The sequence below is a fragment of the Saccoglossus kowalevskii genome, chromosome 13, assembly GCF_978046115.1.
Source record: "Saccoglossus kowalevskii chromosome 13, keSacKowa6.1, whole genome shotgun sequence".
Lineage (NCBI taxonomy): Eukaryota > Metazoa > Hemichordata > Enteropneusta > Harrimaniidae > Saccoglossus > Saccoglossus kowalevskii.
The window spans coordinates 3,624,803-3,630,802 of NC_140653.1; positions in this window are offsets into that span (position 1 = coordinate 3,624,803).

The window sequence follows — 6,000 nt, forward strand, 5'->3', positions numbered from 1 at the left end:
ATTTCCCGCCCCCTACAAATTGAAAAAATCCCCTGCCCTCAACAAAAATCCCTTGGAAAAGCTTTTCCGACGAACAGCTCCATTGGCTGCACCTGAGATAGTGCTTGACAGGAATGGAGTGATAGGACAGTTTTACGGTTATGTTTAGTGTCATAAGTTGAACAATATAGCATACTTTCTACTATCGGCAGGTCCAGCAAAGCATTGTAGTTATGGTAACGGCACACTGGATATCAAGTAAGGCATATATAAAACAATTGTCTTTAGTATTTATGCAAAAATATGTATTCACAGCAAACTCATGAAATTACTCACACTAATACCTGTCCCGAAGTATCAGTTCTTTGTGGTTATTAGTTGCGTTCACGCACAGCTCCTTAGCACGGGCTAAGAGTTGTCAAATTCCTTAGCCCGTGCTAAGAAAACGTGCGTGAACGCTTAGCACGGGCTAAGAAATGCTAAGTACGGGTTAAATCTCATCCGAATTTAAGACGCGGTCTAGACCCTTAGCACGGGCTAACGAAGTATGCGCGAACGCTTAGCCCAGGGCTAAGCGCCCTCTGCGGCGACCTTTGGGTGTGAAAATTGTCCCATGTTCGTATAACGACTCTATTCCACGAGTCATTACTCCGCGCTCGCTTCCACATTGAAAGGGTCGCTGTAGTAGAGCGTACAGCAGCTCCAATTGTTATATCCTGGCCTTATTATGTATACAGCAATAGGCTAGTCTACAAATATACCCATGATGCATTGTTCTTCTCATCATGGCTGCCTACATGATATAAATACTGTCCAGGTTAGTTAATCACAATCCAGCCATCCTGTCTTCTATATAATATTGGTGAACATATAACATGGTGGCAGCAATAAACTGATATGTTAAGACTCTCAACACTATATTATTAACGATTTTGAAGTCAAACAACGGTCAATTTGGAAGCCATAAAGATGACGCTACAAGCTCCATTGCCAGCACCTCAGATGGACTGGGAAGCACCTGATATAGTGATAGCCTTTGCTCGATTCCGACAAAAATGCAAATTAACATTCAAAAGTGCACTGAAGGATGCCACTGATGAAGAAAAGGCTAGCTATCTATTGTTATGGGCAGGAGAGAAAGGCTTTGATATGTACAACAGCTGGAATTTTGATGATGCAGATGACAGGAAGAAGCCTGACAACATTTTGGAAAAATTTGTGCAGCATCTTGAACCCAAGTCTAACCACCGCATACATAGGTACCAGTTTCAGGACATGAGACAAGAACCAGAAGAAACAGTGGACAACTTCATGTCAAAATTAAAGAATGTTGCAGGCAAATGCAAATTCGAATCTGACAAAGAAATGGAAGAAAGTTTAGTAGATCAACTAATATGGGGTTCATGTCACTCGGATGTTCAAAAGAAATTGATTGGGCGAGATGAGAAGCTTACACTCAAAGATGCGATAGATGTAGCCCGCAGTTTTGAGGCAACAAACAAACAAATGAGATTGCTCGCTAGTAACCAGGACTATTCCTCACCAAATAAATCTGTGAATACAATCAAAAAGTATAGCAAGCCACAAAGCTACAAGCCACAACAACAGACAAAAATATGTAACAATTGTGGGAAAACGCATGACATTTCTGCACGGAAAAATTGTCCTGCGTATGGATCTCAGTGTCACAAGTGTTGAAAAATGAACCACTGGCAATCAGTATGCAAATCATTAAAGAAAATACCAAATCGTCCACCAACACAACGCCGTAATAGACAGCAGATACATGATATGGGGTACAACACAGATATGACAGAAGAAGAAACCCTGACAATAGGAACTATTCATGCAGATGACAACCGAGAGGAAGTGTATACAATACTGCAAATTGAACGTGCTGAACTGACACAGAAAATAAACCTGAAATGCAAAGTTGACACAGGCGCCCAGAGCAATGTATTCCCATTGCGTCTATTTCGTATTATCTTTCCAGATAAAATAGATAGTAAAGGCAACCCCAAACCAAACGCATTACAAGCAATAAACATGATCCTATCAGCATATGGAGAATCGCAAATCAAACAGTTGGGAACAATAACAATCCCTTGTCAACACAGAGGAAGGAAAATTAACTGTATTTTCAATGTGACAGATGCAACAGGTCCTGCCATCCTAGGCCTAAAAGCATGCAGAGCACTTAACCTAATTTCATTACATTGTGCTATAGAAAGTAAACATACAACAAATGCAGCAAAACAAACTGCACATCAAATGGAACAGAAGAGCTCCAACTACATTGATAGCGATATGCCTCTGAAAGATCGTCCACCGATACGAGACAAGGAACATCTACTACAGATGTATCCAGACTTCTTCGATGATGTAGTCGGATGTTTTGAAAGCTATACCTACCACATCACTTTAGACTCAAAAGTACCACCTGTAGTACATGCAGCTTGTCGAATACAAATAGAGCTCAGAGACAGACTCAAAACAGAACTGAGATGGAAAACGAAAATATAATTACCAAAGTTAACCAACCTACTGATTGGGTCAACTCGCTTGTCATTCAAGAAAAAGGAAATGGCAGATTACGACTGTGCTTGGATCCCAAAGACTTGAACACTGCAATCAAGCGGGAACACCACCCTACACCAACACTTGAAGAAATCACACATAAGCTGACTGGTGCAAAATTGTTCAGTAAACTCGATGCCCGGAACGGATATTGGAATGTTAAATTAGATGAAGAGTCATCAGTACTAACAACATTCAACACTCCATTTGATCGGTACAGATTCCTACGAATGCCATTTGGACTCCGCATGAGTCAGGACGTTTTCCAGTTCAAAGTTGACTGCAAAGGAGCCATAGGCATAGCAGATGACATACAAGTATACGGTTCAAATGAAACAGACCATGACTTACATCTACATGAAGCTATGGAAGACATCAGACGAGCAGGCAAAAAACTAAACAGAGATAATTGTCACATAAAAAGCAGGGAATGCAGTTTCCATGGTATGCTATACACCGCTGAAGGAGTTGAACCAAGTCCAGACAAAGTCAGAGCCGTAGAAATGATGCAGCCCCCAAATGACAAGAAAGAACTGCGAACATTTCTTGGTCTTGTAACATACATGGGTCCATTCATACCCAAGCTGTCAGACCACACAGCATCACTGAGAAAACTCATCAAAGACAACTCAGAATTCGTTTGGACGCCAACACACACAAAGAGTTTTGACAAAACAAAGAGCCTTATCAGTGCAGAGACAACACTCGCCTACTATAACCAAAAGAAACCAGTCATTCTTGAAGTTGACGCTTCATCCAAGGGCTTAGGAGCAGTGCTACTACAAGACAACAGACCAATCGCCTTCGCATCTAAATCACTGACACCAGCCGAAACCCGATACGCAAATATCGAACGCGAACTACTTGCTGTAGTATATGGATGTGAAAAGTTTCACACCTATCTATACGGGCGACCCTTCTATGTCGAGAGTGATCACCGTCCACTTGAGCAGATTCACAAGAAAAACTTAACCAAATCACCACCACGACTACAGCGAATGTTACTACGCTTACAACCATATGATTTTGACATCAGATATAAACTCGGAAAACAAATGCTTCTGGCTGATGTGCTATCGCGTTTGTCACCCCAGGAAACAATTGAAATCCCAGATATGGAAGTGAAGATTCACCACCTGGTAAGCATCACACCAGTAAAACTATCAATGATCCGAGAAGAAACAAGCAAAGACCCAACCCTTCAGTTATTGATACAACAAATCATACAAGGTTGGCCAGACAGCATCAAGAAAGTACAATCAGTTCTACGACCCTACTGGTCAGTACGTGACGACATATCCATTGAGGATGGCACAGTTCTGACAGGTAGCAGAATACTCATTCTCACAACATTGAGAGATGACATCTTACAACTAATACACAAAGGTCATCTTGGAATGGAGAAATGCAAACTGAGAGCAAAATCCAGCGTCTACTGGCCAGGTATCAAGGACATAGACAATCTTGTCGCAAATTGCACCTCGTGTCAGAAATTTCACAACTCGCAGCAGAAAGAGCCAATAATTCCTACAGAATCCCCACCAAGGCCATGGCACACTATTGGAGCTGATTTATTCTACACCAATAACACTTGGTATCTCATTATCGCAGACTATTTTTTAATTTTTTATTCATTTAACAATACATGAAAAGGAAACAGAACTAAAAGTACAACACAATCACAAATACAACAAATTATCAGAGTAAAGTGAAGAACATAAAATGTTACTTATTCGATTGGAAAATCACTCCATTTATTAACATGATGCTCCATAATATTTTTTACGAGTTGCAATATATTTTTCAATTTTATAAATATTCAACACTAAATGTTTTAATACCATGAAACTGGGTAAGGTATCTTGGCACCTAGCAGTGTATATAGCCCGTTTAGCAAGTAATATAACCTGATTTGTAATAGTACTAAAATTTCCATCCCCAAGTAGTAATTGATGTTTATCTGGAAGACTGTCTAGATTTAAAAATTTGCCCCAATTATGAAATACTTTACCCCAAAGCTCCTTTGAATATTGGCAGTTTACAAAAAAATGTACTAAAGTTTCATCTGTTTTTTTACAAAAAGTACACAGGGGAGATGATGCATAAGCTGGGGACATTTTAAATAAAATAAAATTAATATATAAATTATTTCTCAAAATTTTACAATAAAACGCACGTGACTTGGATTCTATTGTAACCTTGTACGGAAGTGCATACAATTTTTTCCAGTCTAAAGTTATAGTAGGAAACAAATTTTGGTAGTATATTTCGCTTTCCGGGGGGGGGGAGGATTTCCTTTTAACTAATATTTGGGTAAATATTCTCGTAGACATTTTGCTAATAACTATAATTTTACCATCACTGGGAACACTTACCGGGAGAGTGGGTCTAACAACATAAGAACATTTAATATGCCAAGTTTTCGGAATTGCATCCACAAGACCAAACCATTTTTAAAAAATTGTCGTGCCTTCCAAACGATTAACCAATCGATCCCAAGACAGAATTTTACCATTCTTATCATATAAATCCGTAATATAAACTATACCTATGTTATACAATTCCCTATAAAAGATAGATTTTCCTTGAATAATAATATTTTGATTGTTCCAAATAATCTCACTTGCGATTTCTTGAAGATTTTCCGGGGGTTTATGTAAATTTACTGACGACCATGCATGAAGAACAGACTCATAAAAGGGTGGCAAGTTTATCGGTAACATTTCTCTATTAAAATTACACTGGAACAACAAATTTGCTCCACCTACCGAATTAAGATACCAATCAAAAACTTGTTTCCATGGTTGGTAATTTTTATCAAAAAACTTTTTAACCCAATTTGCTTTTGCTCCAACACACATGCTCAATAAATCCGGCATAGCCAAACCCCCCTTTAACATATTACCAATCACAGTGTTTCTGGCGATCTTATCAGGACCGTTCCAGAGGAAATTATAAAACATCGAGTTGAGTTTAACTAATACTGATTTAGGAACGGAAATAAGATTAAAAGTATACAGTAGTTTGGAAATAGCTAAAGATCTAATAACTTGTACTTTACCGAGTAACGATAAATTACGACAAACCCAAAAATTTAAAAGCTTTCCAACTGACACAAGATATTTTTCACAATTCATTGAAGTCGCAAGATCATCGTTATTTGAAAAATATATACCGACAATTTTAACACAATCTGAACACCATTTTAATTTTAAAGGTTCGTCTTTTCTGTGTCTCCAGCTACCTATCCACATTGTTTCCGTTTTATCCGCATTTTATCGCAGACTATTACTCAATATTCCCATTCATACGAAAACTAGAAGACCTTCGAGCAAGTACAATAATCCGACTAACTGAGGTATTATTTGCAGAACAAGGCATACAAGAATCCTTTATCTGTGACAACGGTCCACAATTCACGTCAAGAGATCTAGCTAATCAGTA